The sequence below is a fragment of the Corythoichthys intestinalis genome, chromosome 2 (genome assembly GCF_030265065.1).
Source record: "Corythoichthys intestinalis isolate RoL2023-P3 chromosome 2, ASM3026506v1, whole genome shotgun sequence".
NCBI classification, from domain to species: Eukaryota; Metazoa; Chordata; class Actinopteri; order Syngnathiformes; family Syngnathidae; genus Corythoichthys; species Corythoichthys intestinalis.
Window position 1 is genome coordinate 9,994,555 of NC_080396.1, and position 18,380 is coordinate 10,012,934.

The following is an 18,380-nucleotide window of genomic DNA, read 5'->3' on the forward strand; positions in this document are numbered from 1 at the left end:
CAGCTAAGATTTGTTGATATTTCAGACCATTTATGTTGCCTTCCACCCTGCAGATCTCTCGCACACCCCCATACTGGATGTAACCCCAGACCATGATTTTGGTAATGATGTAGTCACTAAACTTAACTGTTTTCTGAGTGAATCTCAGATCCATGCGGGCTCCAGTAGGTCTCCTGCAATATTTGTGGCCACTGTGGTGTAATTCAATGGAAGATTCATCTGAAAAATCCACCTTTTGCCACTTTTCCAGCATCCATCATTTAGACTGGCTGTGGGCCTTGGCAAATGCCACACAGTTTTTTAATTGTCTGCACTCTGAGAGATAAATAGTCTGAATTATCAACAAATCTTAACTGCCTCTTACATTCATAACCATAAAAAGGGACAAATTCTGCAGCAGGATGGTGCTCCATCACATCCTTCAATCTCTACCTCAAAGATCCTCAAGACAAAGAAGATCAAGATCCTCCAGGACTGGCCAGCCCAGTCACCAGACTTGAACATCATTGAGCATGTCTGGGGAAGAGGAAGCATGGAAGACGAAACCAATTAATAAACTCTGGGAGGCATGCAAGACTGCTTTTTTTGATGTTCCTGATGACTTCATCAATAAATTGTATGAATGCTTGCCGAAGCCCATGGAAGTCATACAAAATATTAAATTTGGATCTCACAGCACCACTACTTAACTCGCTTATGTTATGTAACATATTTTTCATATTTGAAGTAGATTTTTTTGTTCATTTTCACACTACTTTGAATAGGCGACAAAACTTTTGTCTTGCCAAAATTTGACCTTAATGTCTTCATTAAATGATAAATCTTTTTTCAGTGAAACAAATATATTTTTGTACATTCAACATCATTTGGAAGGGTCTTAGCTTTCATATAAGCCATTTCTGAAACCAATTAAAAAATTAAAAGTCAGGTTATTAGCAATTGTTTCTACAAAATGGATAAGCGACAAGAGTTTTGTCAGGGACTGTAAATTATGAAAAGTAAAGAATTAAAATTAAACATTGGTTTTGAATTGCAGTTCAATACATTTTTTTTTAAAATGGTACCCTATTGCTGCACAAATCTTTTTTTTTTTTTTTTTTTTTTTTTTAAATATTTCTGCTGTCTTGAAATGTAAAAGCAATGTTAAAAATATAATTTCCATGATATTTTCATGAAAAAACAACAACAACTAATTGATTAAATCGATTAATAAATTAGATGCCAACTTGCTTCACGGTGAATAAGCGACACAGAAAACGAATAAATGTATTCATGCTCAACAGATTATAATGACGCCTTATTTTGCACATGAGATCTAAGAGGCAGAAAAAGGCGAGTGGACACATTGGACCGCGCCATTTATTGGCATATGCTTTAGTAACTCCTTCACAACAAACATAAGTTAGGCCTATCATATATTCAATATACAACAAAAATAATATTCACATCTCTCAAAAAAACAATGTTCACAAAAAGAAAAGCGCTTCAGTCTGTATTAATGAGGACCTATTTGCAAACAGTTAAACAACAATGCAAAGTGAACTGGCATTCTCAATCAAAATAGATATACAAAATACACATAAAACTTAGACTTTGGTCGAAATCTATTTAAACATTTTAGCAACTCGTTTAGCTCAACAAATACACTGGATGGCAATATTTTGTCGGAATATACAAACTATGATGCTGGGAGCCATTATCAGGGGTCTTGTACGTTGTGAAAACAAAACTCAAACGAGCGTAAGATACAATGGACCTGCAGTAAACAGGAAACTACGGTGTCAGTCGAGGGACAAAACGCACTCATTGGCTTAATCTCTAATTCATTTAAAACTTGTCATTGACACCTTGTGGTGTATTTAATTCACTACATTACATGGTTAAAGAGTGACACTGTGGAAGTACGGCAGGGAGCCCATGTGATGTGAGCTCATGTGAGGGGCCTTAAATAACTCGGTGTCAAAAATAACTGGTGACCATTCAGAACTTTACTAACAAAGCCCTGAACATGACTTGTATGGAAGGCACTAGTTCATCACTCTAATTACCTCATTGCTCATGATTTTTTTTTTTTTCTTTATCGTTAACAAGCGCTTTACAAAGGGGCCTTAAATAACTCGTCACAACGCCAACTGGCGACAATTCAGATCCCAACTGACGTTCGCTAACTTTACTAGCAAAGCCCTGTGTGAAAGGCGCTAGTTAGCCCCTCCGCAGTTAGAGCTACCTCGAGTAACTGTGTTCTACGAGGCGGTGAAATATCGAGGACTATCTGAAGTCAGTTATCAAAAAATTAAGCGAATACTTGTGTTATAGACACCATTACAAGCGCAGGAATTGATCGAATGACACGATTGAATGATTTATGAAGATTATTATAGGCCATCACTCAAACTTTTTGCTTTAAGAAGTTAACAATTTTTGACATTAATCCCTTGCCTTGCCGCAATTTCCAACGGGTTCGGTGTTCTGCCAAAATCTGCTACATCGGCGAAACGTCCTACATTAGTTGAATTTGACACCCAAAGTACTAACGTGCGCTCTAAATTTGTTTTGTTTAGATGCATACAGGTATAACGTACTAAAAAAATGCCTGAAGAAAATACTTAAATGTGTTTATATCAAATAATGGATGGTTTAAATTCGCTACGTAACTAATGTGGTCAACCGCTTCAAAGCTAACACAAAAAAACATAATGGTTAAAGGTATTAGAGGGTAATACAACCAAAAAGTATCTTTGAGGCAGTGAAAAGCTTCTAAAAAACGAAATAAAAACAAAAATAGTGAGTACTCGCCGCTTCTAGCCGATGTGCGCATGCGTGCGGATGCTTGCGCAAGCGCGCTGAGCATTGTGTAGGACGTTACTAAGGAATGGCCGAACACCGGGCGAGAAGCTGGGATGGAGAGGGGTTCGGCCTCCTCATTGCTGATTGGTGATAACTGTGCTCCCGTCTCTCACGCTTGTCAGTTATTTGTTGTTACGAGAAGAGAGTGGCAGCGCTAGGTCTAGGTCATAGGACTAGAGCACAGGTGTCAAACCGATTCCAGAAAGGGCCAAGTGGGCGCAGGTTTGCTTTCCAACCAATGAAGAGGACACCTTTTCACCAATCAGATCTTTTACATGCGTAATCAGTTAAACTTTGTCAGGTGCTGCTTGTTTCAGTAGGAAATTCATTGGTTAAACTCTCTGCACGGTATCGGTTGGAACAAGATCCAGCACCCACTTGGCCCTTTCTGGAATCGGTTTGACACCTGTGGACTAGAGTGTAGTTTTGAGTATAACAGAGTTATTATGGAATTGGGTGATTCCACTTGTCCCCATTAGAAGGCACAATAGCGCCCCCAACTCATGTGGTGACTATAAATAGCTGGGCGCACCGCAGATGGTGCCAGTTGTAATTTGTCATCAGCAAAGGTGAGTTGGATAGCATTGATAAGTTGCTATTAGCTTAGCGCCAAAGAGCTAACCATTTTCAAATATTCTTTAGCATGTTGTGGCGAGGCCTGTGAGAGTGACCAGCTCGCATCGTGTGCGTGTGTTATGCAGGTACAATTATTGTTCATTATTATTGTTCATGCCAGTTGTAATTTGTCATCAGCAAAGCATGTTGTGGCGAGGCCTGTGAGAGTGACCAGCTCGCATTGTGTCCGTGTGTTATGCAGACAATAAAAAGTCGAAACCATCCACGTCTCCTGGAACTAAATTAAAACACAACGAGTCCAGGAGTTCGACGCTCCAAATCGCAGCAGACAAAGAAAAAGGGGTTACATTGGTGCCGTGACCCGGATCGGCAGCGAAGGTTTTCGGGGGGTGAGTGTGACGGGTACATGCAGGTCCGCGGGTGTGAGGCGGTGCGTGGAAAAACCTTCCCTCCGATGCCTTCAAGTAGGGACGCTGACGGCTGTGCCGTTGGCTCGGGCTTCTTTGGCGCAGTGGTTAGCATCCCTGCACTGTTGACGTGGAGCGCGTCGTGGAGCGCGTCGTTCAGCGCGCCGTGGCTTCGTGTCCCAGCCTGGTCAGAGAGGTGGGAGCGGATCGCGTCGGGGCGCAGCGCGTTTCAAACCGGTTACATGAGCATGGACTACGTTTTTGAAGTTAACTGTTTCACTCGCTCGTTGACATGCCCCCCCCCCATTTTTTTCTCCTTGGATCTACGTGATTCAGAAGAATGACCCATTTTGATTTCAAAATGGAGAAATTTCGCTGAAAGGTGACAAGTTTGCATGCCTGCACAAAAGTCAAACTCTGCCTATGTTAAAACGAATACATCATGAGGGGTTTTAATATAAAATTGTTATAACTCGTACTAACATTTATCTTTTAAAAACTACATGCCTTTATATCCGTGGTACCCTTTAACTCAATACCTCCCATTGACACAAAAGACGTTTAATTCATTTAAATGGTTAGCGTGAATCAGAGGTTGCGCTAGACTTTTTCGTTGTCTGTCATTTTGACTGACAGGGTCATAAAAATCCGGTCATAATCTATTTTTACCCGTCACTTAAATTTTTAAAATGACTATATGTTGAAGCAGTCACTATATGTATATACACAATAATACAATAATACTTTATAATATAAAGTAACTAAAATTAGTGCAGTCATGGATTACAGTAAGCAGGCCAGTGCTGTGTTTCCATATATATTTTCCTTATATTATGTATATACAGGATATATATATATATTCACCCCCCCCGCCCCCAAGTGCGACCTTCCATGATCCTAATACATTTAATAATAATAAAATATTATATAATTCCATTATATATATATATATATATATATATATATATATATATATATAATATATATATTTAATTTATTATTATTATTAAATAAAAATGCACGTTGATACCACACACATAAAGGCAACTTCTTTTTTTTTTTTTTAATCGTTAGAAAGTTGTATGGACTTACAATCTGCTAGCTTGTTGTTTCCTGTTGTCTTCCGAAATACACCTGGGTGACGGCGCGTCAAGTGTTCGTTCATAGCCGACGTGCTACGGTGGTATGCGAGCTCAGCTTAGCAAAAAGAGTACACACAGTGGTGGCACCCTCCATATTTTCCTTGAAATAATTTCAGGCTCTGGCTAGTCTGGTCCGCTTTTTTGGCTTTACGCCGCTTTCACCGTGTTACCAATTCTGCCCTTCTTGGTAATTGGCGGTGTTTTCAAAAACTCGCCGCAGTGAGGAGTAAACCGGCGATTCACTTGATTCGTTGTCCACTGCATCAGTCCCTCTTTTTTCACCTCTTTTATCAACACCATCGTCGTTTTGGGGCTTTTTGAAGAAACTTCGGACCAGGCCCGGATCTAGGTTTACCCACCAGAGTGGGCACTAAGAAATCTTGAGGGGGCACCCCCAATGCAGGCTTTTTTTTACCCTCTGCATTTCTTTATTTTTTCTTAAATCTAGTCGAATAATTTTCTCCATCTTGTTCTGAGAGTTAACGGCTGGTTAACAGATTAATGCATCAGATTCTTCCACTTACTTTAAGTAAATATCACTCTTGCTACAGTATTTGTTCTTATTAAGGCCATACAACTACAAGTTGGTCATTTTTCACCTAAATCAAGAGAAAAATGGTTTCAAATAATGTTTTGAACAATATCTATTCTTGAATTTAAAAACATTTCTGACAAGTTTTTTAAGCTTATTTTCAGCTAGGTATTTTTCTTATTTCAAGAAATCTAAGTGAGTAAATTTAATTGAAGCACTCGCAGATCATTTCACTTATTTCTAGTATACTTGCACTGAAAACAAGGGAAGCTTTTCTTTTTTTTTGGTTTGGGTTTTGCAGTGCATATGTAATGGTTTCATTGGTACACCGTTTGATTAAACCTTTGTTTTTAAAAACTACTTAAGAAACATTTTGAAAACTTCCAGAATAAGTGTCTGGATTTTATAAGCAAATTTAAATTGCAATATTTAAACGCAGAGGTGGGTAGAGCAGCCAACATTTTTACTCAACTAAGAGTAGTGTTACTTCAAACTAATATTACTCAAGTAACAGTAAAAGTAGTCATCCAAAAAATGTACTCAAGTACAAATAAAAAAGTATGCAGTGAAAAGAATACTCAATTAAGAGTGACATTTTGAGTAACTGCTTATTTTTGTTTAATTTTTTTTTTTTTATTACAATGGTATATGAACCGTTGTTATAATGATACTGCAGGACAATAACACATTACATAACCGCATAAAGCCAAAGAAATACAATAAAAATGTATTCCAATGAGAGGAAAAAAAACATAAACGAGGCATTCTTCGTCCAAAGAGCACGAGTGCCCTCTGGTGGAAAAAAATAGTTCCTAGTTTGAATAGTGAAGAGTTTCTTCATTATTACAATTTAGAAATGAAAAGGAGCATATATCCGGTTATCCTTGGTCAATCAATGCCAAATAAAAACTGGTATAGAGGTTGAAATCCACACTTTTCAGTCCTGTTGAGAGCAGAGCTCAATATAAAATACTTCATTTTTTTACGGTACTAAAGACCACATGATTGAGCAGGCTGGCGTGAAGCTAGGACGGCAAGCTTGCGTCTGATTTGTATAATGGAGTCATGTGATTATTTTTGCGACGTCTCATTGGTGAAATCGGTAGAGCTACTTGGTACTACTACAGCTTTTACAGCTACTCGGCATCGCTGGCAAAAATCCTTTTTTATGTTCTGTCGGGAGGAAAACGGCTGCCCACCCAATAATATGGTATTGGTACAGATATTGTGATATCTTTTTACTTTCTATGACCGAATATTTAGTGTAACGACCCCACAGTATTATTGCTGTTCTATCAGCTTCCTACCGTCAGCGAACGCCTCTGGTACGGATGGGTGTGTGTGGTTGGATGAGTAGGAGTGGGCGGGGTAAGCGGAGGTGTATGTGCCTGGAGGAGAGAGAGGAAGCGCGCGGATAACAAACGAGGTTGGAAAAACAGCTTGTTTAGGTGATTGCTTGTTCGGCGTTGTTGGGGCCAACAGTAACCGTTAATCCTGCTATAAAAAAGTAGGTGAGACCAACTCTCCGTGCGTTCTCTATATCCAGTGCGACGCTACAATAGATATTCCCGACATTTTGATTGGGTGGGCACGACTCACGTCTGGGTGGGCCGTGCCCACCCCGGCCCACCCATACATCCGGCCCCGCTTCGGACACTCAGTTGCCTTGACATTTTTCCGAGTAAGGCCAACGACGTCATGCATCAAGAGAGACATTAGCTAATTAATATGCTCACTCGTCGCCACCCTGTGCTCTGGGGTGTGAATTGCAACCTGTTAAAATGACAGATGGACTTCAGTTTTTTCCGTCACCGTTTTAAAAAACCGGTCAACGACGGAAAATATTCGGTTAACATCTAGCGCCGTCAGTGGCAGCCAATGAGTTAAATAAATGAGGCTGTTCAAGAAACCTTTCTCAAGCACGGAGAGCATATGCAAAATCCACGTATGCAAACCTTAGCTGACATTCGAAGCTACACCTTCACCATGCTGCCTTTTAGTTTTTATGACTAATCAGATATGAAGACATTTTCTACAATCCAATAGATAACGTTGTAGATTGGGGTTATAATGTCATTTATTTTCCTTCTTCAGAAAAAGATCCAGCTGAATATCGGTTCTAGTTGCCATTGGTAATGATAGTGGCCGACGAACTCGGAAGCCTCTGGGTGTTTGTGTTCAAATATTTAGTCTCCACGTGAAGCGAGCGAGTCACAGTACATCATTACCTTGAGGGGGATATGACATCATTTTTATTAGTTTAGTTTGAAATGTAAGACTGTATCATTTGGGCAAATAGAAATATTGGCTTGCATGTCAATGTCACCTTCGCATTTGCTTCATTGGGTTTGCTAAAACACTCTCATGTATTTGTATAGGACAAACAATTTACTGTAGCTGAATGTCATGTCGCCTCTCATGTAAGTTTGACAGCTTGATGACATCATCGACATGAATTCCTCCGCTGTAACTGCACCCCCAATTACACAAAGAGAATTTCTGATGACATCATCTCAAGCCTGACATCAATTTTCTGGATATCACAGGTTTTCAACATGAGAGGGTTTGAACATTATTGACAATATGAGCCATCTAGAGACACATGATCAGAGAGATAATTGAAAATACTTCCGTTTCATTCATCATTAATTGTGCTTTGTAGTGCGCTAGTGTCATGTGTCCAAGGTCTGTCACATGAGCCACCAAGCTCTATCAGCATACAGCATAAGCTAACTCAGGTAACATCCATCCATTCCAACAGTGAATAATTGACCTACACATGTACAAAAGTGTTAATAATTATTATGACAGTGGTACCTCTACTTTCGAAATTAATTGGTTCTAGAAAAAGTTTCGTAACTTGGAAATTCTTTAAGTAGGGACGCATTTTCCATGTAAATGCCCTAATCTGTTCCAAGCCCCCTAAAATTCAGACATAAATATTTTATAATGCATAAAAAATGTATCAAAACATGTAACAAATAAATGTTACAATTAGAAAATCAGAGTTGTGCCATAGACTTCATAATGATATTGACGGGACAGGGGGTGCGGGGCCGATTAATAGGGGGCCTATCTCCGTCAAAGTTGACCAAGTGGAAACACAGACAAAGAGCTTTTTACGTTGAAAATTCTTGTGAATAAATACTTAAATCCCTCAATTCTTTATAGATATTGCCGTAAAACAGTTACGATTCTTGGTTAAAAGCAACAACAACAAAAAAAAAGGCTAGTTAGCATTTATTTATTTTAGGTAAATATGTCGAATGTGCTGCTAGTCTTTAACTCACTGTGGCGCCGCCTTACCACAACAAAGAGCTTTTTACGTTGAAATTCTTGTGAATAAATGCCTAAATCCCTCAATTCTTTATAGTTATGGACGTAAAACAGTCTCAATTCTTTGTTAAAAGAGCAAAGAGCCGGGCAGTTAGCATTTATTTTACGTAAAAATGTCGAATGTGCTGCTAGTCTTTAAGCCACTGTAGCGCCGCCTTATCATCACAAAAAGCTTTTTCTGTTGAAAACTATTGCGAATAAATGCTTAAATCCCTCAATTCTATATAGATATTGGCGTAAAACAGTCTCGACTCTTGGTTAAAAGCAAAAAAAAAAAAAAAAAACGGGCAGTCAGGATTTATTTTAGGTAAATATGTCGGATGTGATGCTAGTCTGTCAGCCAATGTAGCGGCCCCCTTAGTACAACAAAGAGCTTTTTGCGTTGAAAATTCTTGTGAATAAATGCTTAAATCCCTCAATTCTTTATTGATATGGACGTAAAACAGTCTCGATTCTTTGTTAAAAGAGCAAAGTGCCGGGCAGTTAGCATTTATTTTACATAAATATGTTGAATGTGCTGCTAGTCTTTAAGCCACTGTAGCGCCGCCTTATCATCACAAAGAGTTTTTTCCGTTGAAAATTCTTGTGAATAAATGCTTAAATCCCCGAATTCCTTATAGATATGGATGTAAAACAGTCTCGATTCTTGGTTAAAAGCAGAAAAACGGGCAGTGAGCATGTATTTTACGTAAATATGTCGAATATGCGGCAAGTCTTTAAGTCACTGTGGTGCTGCCTTACCACAACAAAGAGCTTTTTACGTTGAAATTCTTGTGAATAAATGCGTAAATCCCTGAATTCTTTATAGATATTGGTGTAAAACAGTCTTGATTCTTGGCTAGAAGCAAAAAAAAAAGAGCAGTTAGCATTTATTTTACGTAAATATGTCGAATGTGTGGCAAGTCTTTAAGTCACTGTGGCCCCGCCTCTTCACGACATAGCGTTTTACGTTGAAATTCTTGTGAATAAATGCTTAAATTCCTGAATTCTTTATAGATATGGACGTAAAACAGTCTCGATTCTTGGTTAAAAGTAAAATAAAAACGGGCAGTTAACATTTATTTGACGTAAATATGTTGAATGTGCTGCTAGTCTTTAACTCACTGTGGCGCCGCCTTACCACAACAAAGAGCTTTTTACGTTGAAAGTCTTGTGAATAAATGCTTAAATCCCTGAATCCTTTATAGATATGGATGTAAACAGTCTCGATTCATTGTTAAAAGAGCAAAGAACCGGGCAGTTTGCATTTATTTTACGTAAATATGTTGAATATGCTGCGGCTGCCTTATGAAAACAAAGAGCTTATTCCGTTGAAAATTCTCGTGAATAAATGCTTAAATCCCCGAATTCTTTAGATATGGACATAAAACAGTCTTGATTCTTGGTTAAAAGCAAAAAAAAAAAAAAAAAAAAAGCGTGCAGTTAGCATTCATTTTACGTAAATATTGCGAACTATGACGCCAGTGCAGTAGTGGCCAATTTCTCCCATTAATTTTTTTTCACAAAGTTTCAAAATGCATGCATGGTACGAAAAATATAATAGCTACTTTGAATCCTCTAAATCACTCCTGAGACAATCCTTCCTGTTTGTATGTGGTACAGCTTTCATACTTTTTCAACCTAAATGTGTTGTTATTAGACTCGCCGTTTGCGTGTGTTTGAGAATAACTCTTCTTGATGTGGATGTGACCCGTCAATATCATTATGAAGTCTATGGTTGTGCATAATGTAAAAACCGAGAATAAAGAATACAAGTTCATACACTCATGTATAGCTGTCGGAACACGACGGGCTAATGAAGAGGACGCTGGGATACACACATACACATCTAGTAGAGGTCCCTCTTAGCCAATTGGATGCTAGGAATGCTAGGCAAGAGCCAATGACAAAGCCGCTATAAGTACCGAATTGGCCCGAATATAAGACAGTGTTTTTTGCATTGAAATAAGACTGAAAAAGAGGGGGTTGTCTTATATTCGCGGTCTTGACATTATACCCATTCACGACGCTAGATGGCGCCAGATATCATTGAAGCGATGTTCTGTCATGACAGATCTCAGCTACTCTCCCCTTTCACGACGCTAGATGGCGCCAGATATCATTGAAGCGATGTTCTGTCATGACAGATCTCAGCTACTCTCAAGTGTAACCAGTTTGCATTATTTTATTGCAATGTTTTTCCTTATTCAGATTTGTTTCAAGACTACCGTTACAGTTAGACTTCACTTTGATGATTAATGCAGTTATTGCAATTTTGTTGTTTTATCACAATAGATTGGTTTATTTACATTTCAAAAACCAGTCAAGCCATTCATTTACGAATGTGATTGCACTTTAGTTTACATATTTAAATGTTCTGATATTAAGATTTGAATGCTTTTTCTCTCAAATATATTGTTATAATCATTTGTTTCGGATGTACTGTAATTATTTTCTGTATAAAAATTAATTTGGTGTTCAAAAAGTCTTTTTTCAAACTTGAGTCTTGAAAAAGAGGGGGTCGTCTTATAATCAGGGCCATCTTTATATTCGGGCCAATACGGTATGTTACGTTCAGTAAAATCTAGGAGCTGCGAGTACCAGCCACACTGTATTTTTGCCTTTCGTATCCTGAAATTTCACTCATAACAAGACGCAATATTTTCCTCTTGAGGCGTGTCTTAACCTGAAAATTCTGTATGTAGAGACATTCGTGAGTAGACGTAAAACTGTACAGTATTTTGCATTGCAATGCATAATATTGTAATGTAACGCCTTTGTTTATTTTTAATAACCATGTTCATGTAAAGAATTCAGTCAATCAATGTTATTATTCTTGCCTCTTCTACCCACGTATGTGGACGCTAGGTCTTGATGGAGTTTAGCTTTTTTTTGTTTTTTTTTGTTTTTTTTTTAAATTACCAAAAATAGTCACTTGCCCTATAAAGTGTTAAGTTCTTATGATTTCCTCCCATATTCCAAAAACATGAATGTTAGGTTCCTAGAAAAACCCATAGGTGTGAATGTAAATGTTTGCATAGTATAAGTTCCCTGTGATTGAATGATGAGCCCTGCCTCTTGCCTAAAGTCAGCTGGGATTGCTCAGTCAAGTTTACTACAACAGTATGTCCTACATAAAAATGTTGGCATTTGCCTTTGTACTCTAAGGGTAGCAATGTACAGTGGGGCAAATAAGTATTTCGTCAAGCACTAATTGTGCAAGTTCTCCCACTTTAAAATATTACAGAGGCCTGTAATTGCCAACATGGGTAAACCTCAACCATGAGAGACAGAATGTGGAAAACCCCCCAGAAAATCACATTGTTTGATTTTTCAAGTATTTATCTGCAAATCATGGTGGAAAATAAGTATTTGGTCAGTACCATAGGTTCATCGCAATACTTTGTTATGTACCCTTTGTTGGCAATAACGGAGGCCAAAGGTTTTCTGTAACTCTTCACAAGCTTTTCACAAACTGTTGCTGGTATTTTGGCCCATTCCTCCATGCAGATCTCCTCTAGAGTAGTGATGTTTTGGGGCTGTCGTTGGGCAACACGAACTTTCAACTCCCTCAACAGATTTTCTATGAGGTTGAGATCTGGAGACTGGCTAGGCCACTCTAGGACCTTGAAATGCTTCTTACGAAGCCACTCCTTTGTTGCCCTGGCTGTTTGTTTGGGATCATTGTCATGCTGAAAGACCCAGCCATGTCTCATCTTCAATGCCCTTGCTGATGGAAGGAGATTTTCACTCAAAATCTCTCGATACATGGCCCCATGCATTCTTTCCTTTACACAGATCAGTCGTCCTGGTCCCTTTGCAGAAAAACAGCCCCAAAACATGATGTTTCCACCCCCATGCTTCACAGTGGGTATGGTGTTCTTCGGATGCAATTCAGTGTTCTTTCTCCTCCAAACATGATAAACTGTGTTTCTTCCAAAAAGTTCTATTTTGGTTTCATCTGACCATAACACATTCTCCCAGTCCTCGTCTGGATCATCCAAATGCTCTATAGCGAACCGCAGACGGGCCTGGACGTGTACTGGCTTCAGCACGGGGACACGTCTGGCAGTGCAGTATTTGTGTCCCTGGCGGCGCATTGTGTTACTGATAGTAGCCTTTGTTACTGTGGTCCCAGCTCTCTGTAGGTCATTCACTAGGTCCCCCCGTGTGGTTCTGGGATTTTTGCTTACCGTTCTTGTTATCATTTTGACGCCACGGGGTGAGATCTTGCATGGAGCCCCAGATCGAGGCAGATTATCAGTGGTCTTGTATGTCTTCCATTTTCTAATAATTGCTTTCTTTAAAATTCTTTAAAAATCAAACAACGTGATTTTGTGTTGTTTTTTCCCACATTCTGTCTCTCATGTTTGAGTTTTACCCATTACAGACCTCTCTAATCTTTTCAAGTGGGAGAACTTGCACAATTGGTTGGTGGTTGACTAAATACTTATTTGCCCCACTGTATTTCCGAGAATCCTGTCTCGGACTGTAATAGTGCAGTTGACTGCTTCTGCTTCTATGAAAGGGGCTGAACCGGGGCCGGATGTATGGGTGGGCCGGGGTGGGCACGGCCCACCCAGACGTGAGTCGTGCCCACCCAATCAAAATGTCGGGAATATCTATTGTAGCGTCGCACTGGATATAGAGAACGCACGGAGAGTTGGTCTCACCTACTTTTTTATAGCAGGATTAACGGTTACTGTTGGCCCCAACTGTTGCCGTCCTAGCTTCACGCCAGCCTGCTCAATCATGTGGTCTTTAGTACCGTAAAAAAATGAAGTATTTTATATTGAGCTCTGCTCTCAACAGGACTGAAAAGTGCGGATTTCAACCTCTATACCAGTTTTTATTTGGCATTGATTGACCAAGGATAACCGGATATATGCTCCTTTTCATTTCTAAATTGTAATAATGAAGAAACTCTTCACTATTCAAACTAGGAACTATTTTTTCCACCAGAGGGCACTCGTGCTCTTTGGACGAAGAATGCCTCGTTTATGTTTTTTTTTTCTCTCATTGGAATACATTTTTATTGTATTTCTTTGGCTTTATGCGGTTATGTAATGTGTTATTGTCCTGCAGTATCATTATAACAACGGTTCATATACCATTGTAATAAAATAAAAAAAATTAAACAAAAATAAGCAGTTACTCAAAATGTCACTCTTAATTGAGTATTCTTTTCACTGCATACTTTTTTATTTGTACTTGAGTACATTTTTTGGATGACTACTTTTACTGTGACTTGAGTAATATTAGTTTGACGTAACACTACTCTTAGTTGAGTAAAAATGTTGGCTGCTCTACCCACCTCTGCGTTTAAATATTGCAATTTAAATTTGCTTATAAAATCCAGACACTTATTCTGGAAGTTTTCAAAATGTTTCTTAAGTAGTTTTTAAAAACAAAGGTTTAATCAAACGGTGTACCAATGAAACCATTACATATGCACTGCAAAACCCAAACCAAAAAAAAGAAAAGCTTTCCTTGTTTTCAGTGCAAATATACTAGAAATAAGTGAAATTATCTGCGAGTGCTTCAATTAAATTTATTCACTTAGATTTCTTGAAATAAGAAAAATACCTAGCTGAAAATAAGCTTAAAAAACTTGTCAGAAATGTTTTTAAATTCAAGAATAGATATTGTTCAAAACATTATTTGAAACCATTTTTCTCTTGATTTAGGTGAAAAATGACCAACTTGTAGTTGTATGGCCTTAATAAGAACAAATACTGTAGCAATAGTGATATTTACTTAAAGTAAGTGGAAGAATCTGATGCATTAATCTGTTAACCAGCCGTTAACTCTCAGAACAAGATGGAGAAAATTATTCGACTAGATTTAAGAAAAAATAAAGAAATGCAGAGGGTAAAAAAAAGCCTGCATTGGGGGTGCCCCCTCAAGATTTCTTAGTGCCCACTTTGGTGGGTAAACCTAGATCCGGGCCTGGGCTGAACGTAGAATTGAAGACATACTGCATAATGACAGTTCTGGCAGTACCAATGACAGCGGTCCGTTCACACTACTGCAGTGGCTCTGTGAACAGCCTGCAGCCTGGTGGAAATAGTAGCTAACAATGACTAACGCATTGATCAGAAGTCCTCCTTTTTTATTTGATTATAAATAGAGCTTGCATCTAATCTTGTCATCTACTCCCCTTTATAGCAGGCCTCGCACGCTGACCAACAAAGATGCACGTGGGAGATAACAGCTAATGTATTGTTTCAACATAGTTTTAGGGTTATTTACAGATCTTCTGACCAGTGCTCCCCAAGGTCCATTTTAGTGATAAATGACACAGGACATCCGCTGCAACAAATGGGAAGAATGGCAAAGTTGGACGTGTGTGTCCAAGAGACAAAAAAGTCTTCCTGTTTATGGTCCCTTTAAATACACTCAGATAGGCTTTTCCTACCAGATATAACATCAGTGGGTCAATGTCTACTTGCACCATACTTTTTTTTTAAAATCAGCAAATAAAAATGCTTTCACCAGAATCACCACCTTTAAACATGATTTGTGTCCAACTGCTACTTTTCTACTTCATATGCATTGCAAAAATTTATGAGTTCATAATTTAACCATCCTCACGTACCCTAAAATGTTCACCGCTTGAATGAGTGCTGCAAAGTGAACCCTGTATGGAACTGATGATTCATCCACCATTTTTAATATTCGCCAAGTCACACTGCCAATATCACTGGATTAAATTACACACTACGTTAAAATTGGCTCAGATATTGCCTTAACATATCCCAATAGTGGCCTATGTGCTTTATCTATCTCTATCTGTAGCACATTGAATGGGGACTAGCCCACCTCAGAGCTACTGAGAGAACAATGAATGTGTCTGTCAAAGTCTATAGGCGGTATCCACCTGTGCTCCCATTTCCAAACACACATGTCGGATAAACACACGCTTTCTCTGTTTTTTCCCCCTTCACTTATAGCCACGCGTGTCTCTCAGGTGAGAAGCCAAACCACGGTTAGGTTGACACGCCGGGGTCTACTTTTTGTCTCATCGAAGCCCGGCACAGAGGCAGCGTGTTTCATTTCCATCTCAATGTATATCTTCTTACCTTGGCGTTTTTATATCCTTATGAGTAGATAAAGCCCAGCCTCCCCCCGCGCACGCCGGTCGCTCCCGATCAGCCGTCTCGCCGGTCGCGATCGCCGTGGATGGGAGTCGCCCCGCAGCCGCTGTCCATTCTCATCCCCCCGGTGTGCTGCTGCCTGTTGGTACTGCTGTACGCGCCTTGTATGAGCCACACGTACCACGCCTTCAACCGCCGCCCGGCTATTATGTGAACAAGCAAAGCATCCTCCCTCCCTCTTCTCTCCTCCCTCCCTCGTGCCCCCTCCTCATCCAGCAGCTGCCGGCCGGTCTGCTTCCCACTCAGTAGCCTCAAGTGAGACGACCTAGTCTACGGAGGGATACATGTGCTCTGCATCCCTCATTATGCAGGATTACCTCTCACATATTATAAACATCATTCAAGGGTTCACAGTTTAAGAAAATTGTTTAGAGTGAGACTGCGTGTGTGTGTTTGTGTGTATACAGTTTTTCCTCTGGGATTTTTTTTCAGCAGCGACAGAAATACATTTTTAATAAACATGTATAGTTATTTTAAATGTATTCTTTTTAATACAGTCCCTGACAAAAGTCTTCTCGCTTATCCATTTTGTAGAAACAATTGCTAATAACCTGACTTTCATGGTCCGATATGAGTTCTTACCAAAAGCGCTACTGCCCTCCAGTGGCCAGTTTTATTGCTTTAAAATGGATTTTGAGCGTTATGCTTTGGAGCTAAGTTGCATCAGAACCTAGAGATGTCTCTTGTGAAAAAAAAACAAACATAAAAGACATATAAATACGTTTTTGGGACACTGAAACAATTAAAAATAGAATGTATTTATACGGTTTTGGGAGCAAATGAGTTAAATACACCACAAGGTGTCAATGACGAGTTTTATATTAACCCTTGAGAGTCGTCGGATGCGCCGGCGCGTCCTCAGCGCACGTTGTCTTTGAAGCGCCCTCACGTTTTAATTACGTCACCCACATGCCGTTGGTTGGTCTCGTTTTAAAGTGCGGAAGTTGCGGTTTACTCTCGTTATTATTTGAAGTCAATCGACCAACTAAAACGTGAGATATTGTCATTTAAGTTTTATAGTTTTATTGCCCTCTCAAAAAAACATTAAAACGCTGCATGGATTGTTTATGTCTATATTTCCATCATTTCTTGTCCTTTTTCAAAACAGAAGCTCCATAAAAAAAACACAAATCAAACGAACCCTTTCGAAGTCACAGTGGAAGCACAAAATGCTTTTTTTTTTTATAAATATAACTGCCGTGCGAGGTTCCACCGAACGACAGGGAGGAGTGTTCTGAAGCAGCGAAGTGGCGAGCGACGGCCGTTTGGATCCAGCGAGCGACTTTGTGTGACTTTGAAAATGAACGGAAAACTAAATTTAGCGCAAGCAATTGTGCTTTTTGATCAACTTGAGGAAGAGGATAGTCCAAATTCGTCATCATTGTCTTCTTCGGAAGAGTCCTCGAGTGAAGATAGTGACGGATTTGAACACGTGGGTGACGCCATCGACGAGCAGAAGTAAGCCAACTCACTTTTTTTTTTTATGCTGAAAAAGTTTCTTTTGAAAGTTTCTTTTGATATTGCAAGGCAAAGTTAATTTTGATGCAATATAAGTTTGTGTTTGTGTATATAATAATAAAATGTGCATATCAGATCAAAGTCGTACGTGCACTGTGTGTATCCCAGGCAGGAATTTATAATTTGTGGTGTTCTTCTTCCTATATGAAGATTAGGGATGTAGCACATATTCAGCTATGGTATTCTTTCTATTGTCATACATATAGATTTCCATTATTATTTATTGCTGTATATATTTTTATTTTATACTTTATTATTTTCATAAATACTGACTTTTTTTTCATGTACATTTATAGTGACAATGAAAGTAAAGTAAAATGAAAATGGAAGGGTGGAAAGAGGACCGACACCCCATGGAAGTGTGGGCTGTGTGATGTAGCCCTGTGTCCAATTCCAGGACGAAACTGCTTTTCGGAGTGGCATGCCTGAAAAAAATTTAACTTGTTTATTGTAAATATTTTTGATTTTTTTCCCCCAGTGTTATATATATATATATATATATATATATATATATATATATTTTTTTTTTTTTTTTCCCCACAATCAGTCTTCTCAATTTGTGTATATAAATGTGTGTTCAAGAAGCTTGATTGTGTGTACATAGTTTTCATCAGGTGATGGGCCGCAATACCTAAACTCATAAAGAGATGGCCTCTAAACACTTTTTGTGTTAGATGGTATATATTTTTTTCACTGTTCTTCACTGTTTGGTCTGCTGTATATAACCTGTTTTGACTAGAGCATGTATAAAGGCAAAAAATGGCTATGGCTATACCTGTTGTTTATGTTGAATTGTCAAATATAAGACTATTTATTCTAAATTTTTTTGGTTGAATGTTCATCCTAACATGTTGAATAAATATTACAAAGTTTCAAAACGGTTCGT

General features: G+C 38.8%; 1 protein-coding gene across 3 annotated transcripts in view; it reads right to left on the reverse strand.

Annotated features, from left to right (window-relative positions):
- LOC130912336 (FERM domain-containing protein 4B-like) overlaps positions 1-16,082 on the reverse strand; it is a 95,943-nt gene extending 79,861 nt beyond the window's left edge. The window contains exon 1 of one of the 3 annotated variants that reach the window (XM_057830362.1): positions 15,902-16,082. The gene's annotated coding sequence lies outside the window, so the exon portion shown is untranslated. The remainder of the gene's footprint in view (positions 1-15,901) is intronic. The other 2 variants (XM_057830360.1, XM_057830361.1) reach the window with 2 other exon arrangements.
- Positions 16,083-18,380: the final 2,298 nt, after the last annotated feature.